Here is a 16,217-nt window from a genome sequence, read left to right on the forward strand (position 1 = left end):
CATGAAATAACAATGAATAAAAAAGAGGCCATAAATTTGAAAAAGACCAAGGAAGAGTATCTGGGAAGGTTTGGAGGGACGAAAGAGAAAAGAAAAATGTTAGATTATAAATCAAAAAGATAAAAAAATAAAAAAACTATAATTATTGTTTTGTTTTTGTATTATAAGTGTGTACTTTTGTTGGTGTCTTCATTTTATGGGTTAGACTCAGAGGATGGTTATTATCTCTCTCCTCTGTCTCTCCACGTGTGTGTGTGTGTGTGTTTAAACTAGAAAAGGCACCTAGGGCCTTCAATGTTGAATATTCTAAATAGGCATTCCATCACTTAGCTACCTCCCTGGCCTTCTGGAGTTTCAGTAAGTTTCACATACTCTTAATTCAGTGTTCCTGTCAGTTATTCTAATTCCACTTCCTCTAGACACACCACCTGTGTGCAGCCTCCTGGCTTAATTTACACCCACATTAATCTTTTACAGCTTTCTTCCCTTATCAGATCTAACATCCAAGAGCTGAAAAACTAGTCAGACAACCAGTTCTCAGCTCCTGGGAAAGTATCAGCTTAATGGAATGTGAAGTGATTAAGGAAGTGATGAGCTTAATGGAATGAGGTCAATCAAACATTCACAGAACAAAAACACTACATATCTCCAGCTGCCTTGTAACCAATACCTAAGTTACACGTGAGATTAAAATAACTCATTGCACCTCAGACTTCACTGGGCACTGGAATACTCTAGGAAAGTATTTTAAATAGATGTTATCTGGCCTACTCTGAAAGATTTTCACCATAACTATGCTGAGTGTGGCTAGAGCACACGCTGACATCTTTGCAGATGCTTCAAACAGCCACTGCATTTCAGAATCACTGAGTTAGAATCATCTTTAAGGAAACTCTAAATGAAGAAAAAAATAATAAAATATATTGAAATATTCCACTGAACCTGATAATACACACAACTACTGTGTCCATTAAATATGTTTTTTAAGTGGGACCAAATCTGAGGAGCCTCTTAGATTGTCTTTAGGCCTCCTTAAGGCCTAAGAAGTCACACGCACACATGAATGAACATATGAATAAGTATAGAGAACAACAAATACTGATTGGCCCACACAGTAGAATGCTGCCAGCAATAACAAGAAAGGAATCGTGGGTTCACGATGCAGTCTTATGAAGAAAAGGACATATGCTGTGGTTTCGCTTATTTGAGATTATGGAAAGTGCTCAGTAGTCTGAGGTGACAGAACACACATCTGCTGCTTCCTAAAGGTCCAGTGGGACAACAGCAGGAAAGAGAGTTTAACTTGTCCATTATCTTGCTTATGATGATGCCAAAACCTTAACAAATTGTACACACTGAAAATGGACAAGCAAAAGGTGACTGAATGTTATTATGATTATTCATCTTTTTCAGTGTTATTTTGATGGCTGTCAATGCTTGGATGAGTAATTTTTTTAAAAAGCATATACATTTTATCTTAAAAGTATGGAATGTATATTAAGGACTGCAGATTAATATGTAGAACTTACAGTAAATAAATGTCATCAAGGGGGAAAAGCAGATGAAAGCTAGGGTAGCTGAGAAAGACTTTTGGGCAAAGTGGAATTCTACCCATTTTGGTTTGGGCACTTTGACTGTGACTGGGAGCTGTAGAAACTAACAGCTGTCAGCTGAGTGCATACCTCTAAACACAAGGACTGAGAATGGAATTCCTGTGTGGCACAGTGGCACATAGCTGCCTCCCAGAGGGAGGCAGAGGCAGGTGGATCACTGTGAGTTCGAGGCCAGCCTAGACTACAAAGAGAGTGCGGGCAGTCAGAGCTATATAGAGAACCCTGTCTTGAAAAACCAAAATGGAAAATGAAAAAAATAAAGAAAGAAAGCAGAATTCAAAATTACTGAATCAGATCTTCAGTAAGTAAAACATGCAGTCATGAGGGTCATACCCTTAATCTGAAGGGACTGTTTCAGACAGGAATGAAGAGAGCAATGGATTCAACCCTTTGCCACTGGAGGACATTGGTAGGAGGTAACTATTTGCAATCCAGAAAGAGAAGCTTCATCCCTTGCCCCCGCCCTTAGAACCACCCCAACCCCCACCCTCTCAACTGACATTTTTTTCCTTATTTAGCCCACCCATTTTATGATGCTTTGTAATGACAATCTGACCAAGTGCACTAACCTGCTTAAGGAGAACAGGCTTATGTAAGAAGTGGGAAATAGTAAGAGCTGGAGAGGACAGGAACTCCACAAGGAGAGCAACAGAACAAGAAAATTTGAACGCAGGGAACTTCCCAGAGATTCATACTCCAACCAAGGACTATCCATGGAGATAACCTAGAACCCTGACAATGCAGCCACTTCTGATGAGAACTGATAGACTAAGATCAGAAAGAAGCAGAGGAGGACCTCCCCTATCAGTGGACTTGGGGAGGGGCATGCATGCAGAAAGGGGGGGAGGGTGGGACCGGGAGGGGAGGAGGGAGGGGCTTATGGGGGGATACAAAATGAATAAAATGTAATTAATAAAAGTTAAATAAAAAATTTTAAAAAAAGAATAAAAAAAAAGAATTTTAAGGACACCAGACCTTAAAATAAATAGGAGAAAAATGTTAGAAAGGAATAGCCAGCTGGTTCTGCAGTCTTAGCAAGCTACATGTCTCAGGTGAATGAAGAACTCTTGTCACTTATTCTTGATGCATTTATTCAGTAATCAGATCTCTACTCAGAACCAAACTGGAACAGTGTACACAACCTTATTCTTATTATCTAATATTATCTATTTATTATATTTATTATTATTATTATTATTAATAGTGAAACAAAAGATACTCTTGAAAAATCTTCTGAGGACTAGTATTGGTCCTTATGATATTTTTAAATATAATTTTTACAATTATGTGTATGTGCATGTCTGTGTGTGGATATATCCACATGAATAAAAATGCCTGTAGAAACCAGAATAGGTCATTGGATGCCCTGTAGATAGACTGACAAGTGGTGTGAGCTGCACCCTCCTAAGGGAATGCTGGGAATCAAACTTGTTCCTCTGCTAGAGTGGTAAATGCTCTTAACCACTGAGCCTCTCACCCATGCACTAACTTTTATAAACGCAAAAAAACGTTAACTGAGTAATAAAGTTGCAAAATCTGTATTAAAATCAAATGTCTCCCAAAGCCGCAAAGGTTGAAGGCATGTCACCAGCTGATGGGTATATTTGGGAAGGACCAGGAAACTTTTGGAGAAGAGTCTAAATAGACAAAGCATGTCACTGAGGTCACATCATTGCAGTCACGTCCTATTCTTTCTGCTTCCTAACTGCTATGAGATAAGGGTTCTCATTTTCCAGGCCCTTCTGCCATGCTCACTTGTCCTCATCACAGGCCCACAGTAACAAAGCCAAGAAAATCTTATCTCCAACCTTGGAAACTATGAACCAACATGAAATTTTCCTACTTTTAAATTACATCAAGTGTTCTGTAACAGTGAAGAAAATTGAACCAACACACAACAGAGATATGGGGATGGCAGAGTATTTTACATAAGACAGCATTATTAGCCAAAATAAGATGATAAACAGACACATTGGAGGAGATCAATTTTTTTCTGTATATTTGTCTAGACAGGGTCTTATTCTGCAGCCATTGCTGACTGGAAACTCACTGCGTATATCAGGGCCTTGAATTCACAGAGATCTACCTGCCTCCACCTCCAGAGTGTTAAGATTAAACTCACATACTACCATACCCACCTGGTTATTTTTACATTTCTCACAAGTTAAAAATAATGTCCATGATGTTGTCCATACTCATGGCTTCACTATATCCTCCATTTGTTCTGATACTTCTCAAGATTACATTTATTCTCACTGCTGCCACTCACTTCCATTCTTACAGCAGACAGCACTGCTGCTGTCTCAAACCACTCCCTGGCTCATTCGGAATGGAATCATACCTCTGTTTTGTCATTTGTTTACCATGTGACTGGCAAGGCTTTATGCATGAGGATGTACTTTACTGCACTGTTGTTGGGTTTGACCACATGCTTTCTGAATATATGACACCCGAAGAGACTTGACAGAATGAACATAACATATTGAGTAGAGCAGAGTAGAACCCCGCAGAGCTGGAACAGCTGGTACATATCCAGAGAAAGAAATCACCATTGTTTTTCTAATTCAGTGAAGAGTTGGAGTTTGTTTCTTACTACAATTTGACCTAAAAAAACTCCTGATGAATTTTCTCCTGGATATCTATTCAGCATATTCCCCAATCATATCAAAACCCAAGTGTCCAAGATTACTACTGTTTATTATTCTCTCTCTCATTCTCCCTCTCTCCCTCTATTTTTCTTTCTTTCTTTCTTTCTTTCTTTCTTTCTTTCTTTCTTTCTTTCTTTCTTTCTTTCTTTCTTTCTTTCTTTCTCTTTTTCTTCCTTCCTTCCTTCCTTCCTTCCTTCCTTCCTTCCTTCCTTCCTTCCTTCCTTCCTTCCTCTTTCCCTCCCTTCCTCTTGTTTTTTACACAGGGTCTCTGTATGCAGTATTCACTATCCTGAAGCTTGCTATGTTGAGCAGGCTAGCCTCAAACTTACAGAGATCCTTTGCTAGAATTAAAAGTAGGTGCTACCGTACCCAGTTCCTTCATTTTCTTAACTCTGATTTCTCGTTCCTGTGTTTCTTTTTATTTTTTTAAAAATTATAGTTTATTCAGTTTGTATCCCAGCTATAGCCCCTCCTACCCCCTCCCAACCCTACCCTCCCACTCTCTTCTTTTCCTATGCCCCTCCCCCAGTCCACTGATAGGAGAGTTCCTCCTCCCCTTCCATCTGACCCTAGTCTATCAGGTCTCATCAGGACTGGCTTCTTTGTCTTCCTCTGAGGACTGGTAAGGCTGCTTCCCCCTCAGGTGGAGGTGATCAAAGAGCCAGCCCATGAGTTTATATCAGAGATAGTCCCTGTTCCTATTATTGGGGAACCCTCTTGGGCACTGAGTTGCCATGGATACTTCTGTGCAGGGGTACTAATTTATCTCCATGCATAGTGCTTGTTTGGAGTATCAGTCTCATAAAAGACATCTGTGTCCAGTTTTTTGGTTCTGTTGCTCTCCTTGTGGAGCTCTTGTTCCCTCCATGTCTTTCTATCTCCCCCTTCTTTCATAAGATTCCCTGGACTCTGCCCAAAGTTTGGCTATTAATCTCAGCATACATTTTGATACCCTGCTGAGTAGGGTCTTTCAGAGGCCCTCTGTGATAGGCTCCTGTCCTGTTCCCTGTTTTCTCCCTCTTCTGATGTCCATCTCATTTGCCTTTCTGAATGAAGATTAATCATCTTACCCAGGGTCTTCCTCCTTTGGTTTAGTATGATTATCCCATATATAATACAGGATTCTTAATGGTTAGCAGAACTGCAATTCTATTGTATTTCCTCTCCCTCAATGACCTCTTATCCCCCCCCCACAAACCTACCATTTAATGAAATACTGGAAATCTCATTTCCTTGGGTTTTTGTTTTTGTTTTTCCTTTTCTGTTCCCTTTCTCTTTAATCCTCACAACTACAGACTGTGAGGCAAAACAACAACAACAACAAAATCTAACTTTATCCAACCAAATTACTACAAATGGTGGATTGAATCACCCAAACAGAAGCTTAATGAATGATATCAATAAGCACAAAGTGTAGGTTTGAGAAAGTGTGAAATGACTCAATAAAAATAAAAGCTAATCTCATTATGAATAATCTTGGATAACAAAAATATTTTAATGGAGAGCTTAATCACATTTCTTCTTATAGCTGACATTCTTGTGACTAATACATCCTGACTGTGAAAAGAAAAACACAACTTTCTTCAAGTTCCTGTGACTTCAACCTGTGCAAAGTGTAAGTAGTACCCTCTCTGAATGCTTTGCAGGGATGTTACAGAATTCAAATGACACTCTTGTAAGTTTTTCTAAATCATCAAACATTAAAAAATATATTTTAAAAAACACTTGAGTTTTACAGCCTCGGTGTTATCTTAAACTAAGAATCTCCTGAATGGTTTTTATAAGTTTCTTATATCCAGAAGAATGGAAGTCAAAGGGGTGCATGCCTGTATTTGTGTGTGTATTTTTGTGTGTGTACTCATATATGTGCATTTCATTTGCTTTGCACAGCACACTAGTGAAAAGCAGAGGACAACCTGTGGAGCCACCTCTTTCCTTCCATCATATGGATCCCATGGATAGAGCTATACCCCCTTGGACAGTCTTGGTGGCAGGTGACTGTAGACTTAGATTTTTGAACAAACCTACTTTATTTAGGGTTATTAAATGCTTCTACTTCCCTCTAAGAGGTAGGGAAGAAAGAAGGTTTTTAGGAAAAAGGGGTAGTAGACCTTTTTAGAAGTACCTCCTTGGGGTGAGTTCATTCTTCTTTGTCCGGATACCAGCAGATAACACCAAACATCAACATGAATCAGCATTCAGTAGACCAGGACAAGTCGGTGAAAGCTGCAAGATTCAGTTGGATTGTCAAAGAAGTTCCCTGGAACGTTTCTCTCTGCCGACTTGAAGTGCTGAAGAAGGAAGACCAGCGCAGTGATGTCGGTATATCCAAAAAGCATTGTCTCACTGGCTGTAAGGCTTCTATGTATCTCTTCCCAAAGTCTAGCCAGAGATGTTTTCAGCCAGGCAAAGTCATGACCCTAGCCCAAGACAGCTCGAAGCAATATATCACAGTGCCCTCTCACAGGACAGCTTCCACCGAAACATCACATGACACAACTGAGTCTTCAAAGAAACCAGAAACTTCTACTTCCGGTGCCTTTACCAGATGAGATAACATTTACAACACGAATTTTGTTTAACACTTTGAGTTACCCGCTATGCATGTTCCTGGGAAAAGATTATAGAAAGTTAGCCTCACCTAACATGTGTTCTGTGTTCCCGAAGCTTTCACTGCAGAAATATTATATGAGACTTTCCTGCCATAGAAGAGGTAGCAATTATTAAGATATTTTGAAGTTTCTGGTTAAAAGACAAAAAATATAGTTAATTGAAAGAAATAATGTATATGTATGTATAAAATAGATCACTATCATTATTTATATATGACTACATAGAAAGGAGAAAGTAAACTGGGCACAAAATTCATTGCATTTTTTTTCCTTCCTGACAACAGACACAATGTGATGAGTTGCTTCAGTCTTCTCTTGCCTTGATTTCTCCAACATGATGGACGGAACTTCAAAGCACTAGTCAGAAGAAAATCTTCCTTAAGCTATTTTGTCAGAGATCATTCTTTCTTTAATTTTTTTTTTTTTTAAACAGGGTTTTATTATGTAGCCCTCACTGGCCTAGAGCTTCCTATCCTATGTAGACCAAGTTGGCATCAACTCGCAGGTATTTCTTGACTCTGCCTCTCACATGCTGGGGCAGAACGTGTGTGCCACCACACCATGCCTGGCTTCTCAGGATACAGGAAATTTAAGATAACATACAACAACAACAAAAACAACAAGTAGGACTGCAGCGATGGCTCAGAGGTTAAGAGCACTGGCTGCTCTTCCAGAGGTCCTGAATTCAATTCCCAGCAACCACATGGTGGCTCATAACTACCTAAAATGAGATCTGGTGTCCTTTTCTGGAGTGCAGGCATACATGCAGACAGAACATTGTATACGTAATAAATAAATAAATCTTAAAAACAAACAAACAATAAGACAACAACAACAAAAAACCCTTAAGGCAACATCTAATATTCTGACATTCTATTACTTGGAAAATTTTGAAATATTTGAAAAAAAAAGTCTCAGATTTATTGTCTCAATAGGTTAGCAGTCAGAAAACATTTAAATTAGTTTTTAAGGTGTTTATAATTAAAAAAAAATACTTTTCAGCTCCTAGATAAATCAAGTGGAACAATTTGTCAAAGTAATTTGAATGAAGAGTTTTGTTTTATAAACCATGATTTTTAAATGTTCGTATGTGTCAATGTGGTAATCAAGCTTCTAGGAATGTTCTAAAAATACTTCAAAATGCTGCAAAATTCCAAGGAAACTACTAGAAATAATTCAAGTACGCCGTTTGTTGAAAATAATCTAAAACTAAAATCTGACATCTAGTGTTTACTGTGGTAACTGCACTGTCTAAACTAACCCAAATTGAGCTTAAGCCCGAATAAAGCATCTTGCTCTTGCATTCGAGGTCCAGCTCCTGGCAGTCTTTGGGGACCCTAAGATCTGGACATAATTTTGGGGACTCATTCCAGATCCCCAAGATCCCCTAAGGCCCTCGGCATGTGGAGCTGAACACTGGCCAGTAAGTGAGCACACGGTTCTGTTTCTGTTTGTCTGTGTCTGTTTGTCTGTGCATGTGTTCCCTGTTCCTCTAGTTTCAGTTTCGGGCCTCGAGGCAAAATCTGTAATCTATGTGTTCAGGAATGGTTAGAGCAGATGCACTGGAAAACCGTGGGCCACACGGAGCCTGGAAGATGTTCCAGACCCCATTGGAGGAGACAGATGAGCCCTGATCTGCAAAGAGTGGTAGAGCACCCAGTTTTCTGTGATCTCTGGATAAGGACAAGGCTGATAGGTCTCATAGAACAGGGGAAAAAAGAAAAAAGAAAAAAGAAAAGAAAAGCTATAGTAAATGTCACTCATAAGTCTACATGAAAAAAAAATCCAAATAAAATCCAACCTAAAGAAAAAAAAAAAAGAAAGATTACTAACACAAAGAGGGTAGAATTCCCATTCCTTCTCAGTTTGTGAATCTTTCTCTGGGACTTCATCTACTACTATTTTTCTGTTTGTACTCACATCATTATTTCTTTAGTAAACCTTCTCTCTGTTTCTGTGAAAAATTTCATCCAATTAACTTTTGCTTAATACCATTGTTTTTTTTAACATAATTCCAATGACAATAAAGTTGGTTTAGATATATTATCTTGAATAATCTAAAGAGTTGGTGAAATTAAAATGACAAAAAAGTACAGTGAGCAACTTACTGGCTAGCTAAAACAAATTTTCTTCAACTTTGTCTTACATGCATCCTGCTACTCAGTCAAACCTTTATAAGTGCTAAGCAACTTATCACACAAAATAGTATACCATTCCTCAGGACTTGTGTTACGGTGTGGGGTTTTTTGTTTGTTTGTTTGTTTGTTTGTTTGTTTGTTTGTTTTTTCAGCTGAGCATTTGATGATCACCACACCTGTGGTTTTTGGTTTAAAAACAACCTTCATCTACTAGTAAGGGCATACTATTAGGTGAAGGATATAGAAACATTACTATTACTATTATGGGAAAATAGTAATATAGGTGTTTTCCTTACTTATTTGGTAGATTAAGAGAAGGTGAAAGATCAGTCTAATAGTGTTCTAGAATTCTCTGCCTCCTAGCTTTACCACATTGAGTGTGGAGTTGTAAGAAACTAGAGTAGAAAAGAACTGAAAGATAAATTGAGATTGCTATGCCAGGTTGTGTGACACATTGCACTATTGCAGATGTCTAAAAGACATCCACACAAACACACATAAATAACCAACGTTTATGATTTGTGTTTAAGAAGAACACAACCGTGAGTTTTACATTATTTTTGTGCAATCAACACTAATTTGGCTCTTTGCATTGACCATGGAGAAACTGATACAATAACACCCAAATGACATAACATTGTACATAGTGCAAGGCTATGATGTCACCTTGTCACATTATTTCCCATTTAGAATTATTTTGTTAGCACATAAAGTTCTTAAATCTAGTTTCTGAAAAAATCCAGAACACAAGACCTCAACTTAACATTTGATAAAAACAACATTGAACAAAGAGAAATTGCTTTTATTTTTCAAGTCTAACTCTTTCCATTGCCCTTTCTGTTTTGTGCTGTACTGCTCATACTTCATTAAAGCTGGATTAATTTTTCTCTGTCACAAGCAGTTTTTCGATACTACATGATGTTCTAAGCATGGAACATGATGGACTGATGAAAATATTTACTCAAAAGTTCTAGTTACCACATTATTCATCTATATCACATTTGAGCACATACACAATGGACTTTATATTTTTTTATACAGATACTTGCTCATCAGTTGATGCTCATATTACAATTGCCTCAAAATGCATAAAACATAATATTCATCATAAAAAGAATAGATAACAAAAATGTGCATTTCAGCAAGGAATATTATCCACTTCTTTTTTGTATTTTTTTAAATTAATTTATCATTTATTACAATTTATTCACTTTGTATCCCAGCTGTAGCCCCTCTCTCATCTCCTCCCAATCCTACCCTCCCTGCTTCTTCTCCCGTTATGCTACTCCCGTTCTATCTGACCATAGCCTATCGAGCCTAATCAGGACTGGCTGCATTGTCTTCCTCTGTGTCCTGATACAGCCTCACCTGCCACTGAGTCCATGTCAGAGACAGACCCTTTTCCCATTACTAGAAACCCACTTGGAGACTGAGTCTATGGGGTACTTCTGAGCAGTGGGCTAGGTTCTTTCCATGCATGGTCCTTGGTTGGAGTATCAACCTCTGCAGGCCCCCCTGGGCCCAGATTTTTTGGCTCCATTGGTCTCCTTGTGGAGCTCCTGTCCCTTCCTTGTCCTTCTATCCCTCCCACTTCATTATTCCATAAGATCTCTACATTCTGTCTAAAGTTTGGCTATGAGTCTCAGCATCTGCTTTGATACCCTGTTGGGTAGAGCCTTTCAGAGGCCCTCTGTGGTAGGTTTCTGTCCTGTTCGCTCTTTTCTCCCTCTTCTGATGTCTATCCAGTTTGCCTTTCTGAATGAGCATTGAGCATCTTCTCTAGGGTCCTCCTTGTTGTTTTGCTTCTTAAGAACTATAAATTTTATTATGTTTATCCTATATTAAATGTCTAATATCCACTTATACGTGAGGGTATAATTTGTGTGTCTCTCTGCTTCTGGATTACCTGACTCAGGTTGATCTTTCTAGTTCCATCCATTTGCCTGCAAATTTCATGTCTCTTATTTTTAATTGCTGAGTAGTATTCCATTGTGTAAATGTACCACAATTTCTGTATGCATTTTTCAGTTGAGGGACATCATGGCTGTTTTCAGATTCTGGCTATTAAGAATAAAGCTGCTATGAACATAGTTGAGCAAAGGTCTTGTATAATTGAGCATATTTTGAAAATATGCCTAGGACTGGTATACTGGATCTTGAGGTAGCACTATTTCTAATTTTTTGAAAAGCACCAGGTAACTTTCCAAAGAGGTTGTATAAGTTTACATTCCCACCAGCAATGGAGGAGGGTTCCTCTTTCTCCACATCCTCTCCGGCATGTGTTGTCACTTGAGTTTTTGATCTTAGCCATTCTGATGGGTGCAAGGTAAAATCCCAGGGTCATTTTGATTTGCATCTCCCTGATGACTAAGGACGTTGAACATTTCTTTAAGTGTTTCTCTGCTATTCTATATTCTTCTACAGAGAATTCTCTGTTTAGCTCTGTACTCCATTTTTTAATTGAATTACTTGATTTCCTGCTGTTTAACTTCTTGAGTTCTTTATATATTTTAGATATTAGACCTCTGTCAGAAGTAGGGTTGGTGAAGACCCAGTCTGTAGGCCGTTGTTTTGTTCTAAGGACAGTGACCTTTTCTTTACAGAAGCTTTTCAGTTTCATGATGTCCCCTTTATTGATTGTTGATCTTAGAGACTGTAATATTGGTGTTCTGCTCAGAAAGTTGTCTCTTGTGCCAATGAATTCCAGGCTCTTCCCCATTTTTTCTTCTAACAGGTTAGTGTGTCTGGTTTTATGTTACGGCCTTTGATCTACTTGGACTTTCGTTTTGTGCAGCATGATACATATGGATCTATTTGCATTTTTCTACATGTAGACATCCAGTTAGGCCAGTACCATTTGTTGAAGATGGTGTCTTTATTCCATTGAATGGTTTTGGCTTCTTTGTCAAAAATCAAGTATCTGTAGGTGTGTGGGTTTATTTCTAGATTTTCTATTTGATTCCATTGATCCACCAGTCTGTTTCTATACCAGTATCGTGTCTTTTTTAAAATTATTGTTGCTCTGTAGTACAGCTTGAGATCATAGATGGAGATACCTCCAGAATATGTTTTATTGTGCAGGATTATTTTAGCAATTCTGTTTTTTTTTTGTTTGTTTGTTTTTGGGTTTTTTTTTTGTTTACATGAAGTTGAGAATTTTTCTTTCAAGGTGTGTAAATAATTGTGTTGGTATTTTGATGGGAATTCCATTAAATCTGTAGATTGCTTTTGGTAGGATGGCCATTTTTACTATGTTAATCCTGCCAAGCCATGAGTATGGGAGATATTTCCATCTTCTGTTATCTTCTTCTAATTCTTTCTTCAGAGACTTGAAGATTTTTTTCAAACAGCTCTTTTACTTGCTTGGTTAGAATCACACCAAGGTTCTTTATTTTATTTGTGGTTATTGTGAAAGATGTTGTTTCTCTAATTTCTTTCTCATCTCTTTTGTCTTTGTAAACAGGATTTTTTTTTAGTTAATTTTTTATCATGCCATTTTGCTGAAGATGTTTATCAGCTGAAGGAGGTCTCTGGTGGAATTTTTTTGGACATTCATATATACTATCATATCTGCAAATAGTGATAATTTGACTTCTTCCTTTCCAATTTGTATCCCCTTGATCTCCTTTACAGGAATAATAAAACTGAAAGATAGATGGATAAAGTGCAATACAGTCATGCTAAGTGAGGAAACAGAAGTAAGGGAGACTTGTCATATATTTCCTTAAATATATCAATGATACCTTCAATCATTGGTTTTGAATGTTTGATTTGAATAACCTATAGAATGAAGTAAATGAGTAAATGTGTGGTGGTGATCATTGGAGAGAAGATAGAATTAAAGGGGCAATCGTTAATATTGGATCTTCTAATATTAGGTGTTGTGAAGATGATATAGTAGACTGATTAGTCAGAAATACAAACATCATAAAAGGCCTTTTCAAAAATTTGCATGCAAACCTACTACAGAGAAACTTCCTAAAATACATGTACATACCTATATAGAAATAGTTTAAATAGTGCTGGTGCAGTGGTGCATGTCTATGATCCCACTACTGGGGAGGCAGAGGCAGGTGGGTCTCTGTGATTTTGAGGCTAGCCTGGTCTACAGAGTGAGTCCAGGCCAGCTGAGGCTACACAGAGAAACCCTGTCTTGAAAAATAAAATAAAATAAAATAAAATAAAATAAAATAAAAAACAATTGATCAAATAGTTCAAATAAAGTAATCTATAACAAGAAGGCAATCCCTTTAATATACATGTCAGGCTGCCAAGCAAAAACCTCATTACCAGAAGTGGACTACTGTTTTTCAGCCTTTGTTCAGAGTGGTAACATAGACCCCCAAATATTTCAGGTTATTGAAATTCTTCTTAGTTACCTCTAGAACTTGACAATAAAACCCGGTCATTACAGGGGAGTTTATCCCTACTGTCTATCTTTTATAGAGATGGAAGGTGCCATACAGATTAAAGGAGAAAAAAGTAATCAACAACCTTTCTTATCGTTAGTGTGGCATATATTATATGCCATTACTCCTAAGGCTTTGTGATTTCCAAGGAAGATGACTAGAAATAATATAAGAGCCAGAATCTCAGGATGAATATATAGGAAAGAGATTCTCTGGACACAGGATGCTTTTGTACACCTGAAAACCTATCAGTGTGAGAGCGTGCGCAAGTCGTTACAAGTTCAAGCAAAAATACAATACAATAAAATAAGAAATATAAAAAATATAAAATATAAAAAAATATAAAAAAAAAAATAAGTCCCAGCATAAGCCAGGCATGGTGCTGGCACATGTGTGGAATCCCAGAACCCAGAGTAGCAGAGCCTTCAAGGACAGGCTGGTCTACAAAGTTAGTCCAGGACAACCAAGGCTACACTGAGAAACCCTGTGTAAAAAAAAAAAAATTCCAACATGATGAGGTGACGTGGTCACAAAATCCCAATAGGAGTTGAAGATGTATGGGCAACTGGCAGCTGCTGGAGAAAAAACAAATGTGGTCATAAGGGTGTAACCACTTGTTCTTTGATAGCAGTCTAGGGGGTGACCCATAATCAAAGATATTCAAACAACAATAACTTTAAGAAGTACTGTGTTTTGGTTGTGTGGTGAATCTGCAACTGTGAATAAATTTTTCAAAGAAGACAACTCTGTTTCAACATATAGTCGAAGGATTAGAATATAAGGTTTTTAACTCTGTTTAGATTTCCTAGATCAAATCAAATTCTGAAACTCACAGCCAAGCATCAGGCAGAGACTGGGAGTCCTGAGGAAGAGTGTGAGTGAAGGTTAGAAGTACCTTGAAGGGACAAGAATGCTACAAGAAGACCAACAGTGTCAAATAATCTAGACCCAAGACAGCTTACACAGATGGAAACACCAACCAAAGATCATGCATGGACTTGACCTCTATCCCCTACCTACATGTAACTGATGGGCATTTTGATCTTCATGTAAGTTGAGTGTGTGCTGTCTATGACATGGACTCTCTTACCTGCTTTCAATCACTTTGTCCTAGCCAGGCTGCCTTGCCTGGCCTTAGTGGCTGAGGAGGAGCTTAGTCTTGATGTGACTTGATGTGCTGAGATGGGCAGAAAGGGGCAACTTCCCTTTTCTGAAGACAAGGCGAGGGAGGACAGGATGAAGAGGATAAGAGACAGGGACCAGGAGGAGAGGAAGAAGAGGGCTATGATTCAGATATAAAGTAAATATATAGATTAAAAATAAATTTTAAAATGTTGGGATGTGAAATAGATATTTGTTTTTCAGTTGGTTCATTTAATCTATAAGTCCATAAAACAGTTGAATAGTATTTTTCAAACTTTCTTGATTCTAGCTATCTTTATATTAGAAAGACTTAACAGGGGATACTGTAAACTCTTAATGGATTGTTTCACTACGATTAATTTAATAGGATATATCCTCTGCTTCACATCTTAAGCCAAGTCCTTGGGAAACAGAAGCCTTTTTTTTTTTTTTCAAATTCTGTGACTATGTTTGGCACCATATTCAACCTTCATTTAGTAATTGATATATTACAGGACAATAATAAATTACATTCTATTTCAAACTCCAATTACTATAAATTAATTTTACTAGACAAAGTTGAAAGGAAGGCAACTCCCATTATACATTTTTAATTCAACAAGAATACTGGATTCATTAGCTTAACTGGTTCCTAAGAATACAATTGTATTGACTTCACCGAATTACTATATACTACATTTTTATTTACACATATTTTAGTGCTTCTTATGATTTAAAATAATAAGTTATAGTCTGTTTTGAAGATGAAATTGCACATCTTAAAATTAGAAAGTCAAATACACTCAGGAGTACAATTTGTGAATCATACATTTGAGAAGTAAAGACTGCAGCCTAACTTGCATTAGATTTACAAAAGCATTTATTCTGCTTCTATAACTGCATGAATAAAAATGCAACTGGTCAAAATAGTCACATTCAGAGCACCTTCTGATACCAGTTATTCAGAAGGTAGATAAAAGTTGTTCTCAGGTTTGTTCCTGAGGTAAACCTATTCCAACTTCCTTGACACACAGAAACCATAGGCACTCCCGGGGTGGGAGGGGATCTTTTGTTTGCATGGTGACACACTGAGACTTACATATGACCTTATCTACTTGGTCACAGAAGCCATGACAACCAGAAGCATGTTATTTTCACTGTTGCAAACTTACATGGGAAGATCCAGATGACAGCAACCTGGAGCCCCTGTGTGGGTGAATGCCACGTTTCCTCTTGCTTCTTGTCTAATGCTGAACATACATCTGAGAGTATATTGTATTTGCGTATTGATGGAACTGCTGATGTTACAGAATTGATTTTCGTTGAACACATGTTATAGCTAAATGAAATAAACGGTTGGAAATGAAAAATGTTTGTTTAACTTTCTGTCTCCTGTTGACTCACTCTCGGCCGAGGGCTATTGCAAACCCTCACTGCTCTCTGCATCACATAGACTCTTCACATTCTGACTTATTTTTCTGCTAGAATGTTTTATTCCCACCAGAATTTCCTTTCTCCCTGAGCACTCCATAGCTGACATTCAGACAGATTTCAAGTGAATATACGGTTGTATGTGAATTTCTGATGACACGAGGCTCCTTCATGCAATCATTAATGCTGGGCTTTGAAATTTTTTATTTATTACAAGTTATTCACTTTGTATACCAGCTATAGA

The 16,217-nt window shown here is 37.7% G+C and overlaps 1 long non-coding RNA gene across 1 annotated transcript; it reads left to right on the forward strand.

The window, feature by feature from the left end:
* Positions 1-7,298: 7,298 nt before the first annotated feature.
* Positions 7,299-15,886, forward strand: LOC129682782 (uncharacterized). The gene is made up of 4 exons (XR_008721042.1): positions 7,299-7,378; positions 8,183-8,296; positions 14,221-14,469; positions 15,668-15,886. It is a non-coding gene; the product is annotated as an uncharacterized LOC129682782 (long non-coding RNA).
* The last annotated feature ends 331 nt before the right edge of the window (positions 15,887-16,217 follow it).

This window comes from Psammomys obesus, unplaced genomic scaffold (genome assembly GCF_907164565.1).
Source record: "Psammomys obesus unplaced genomic scaffold, mPsaObe1.curated_primary_1811, whole genome shotgun sequence".
Taxonomy (NCBI): Eukaryota; Metazoa; Chordata; class Mammalia; order Rodentia; family Muridae; genus Psammomys; species Psammomys obesus.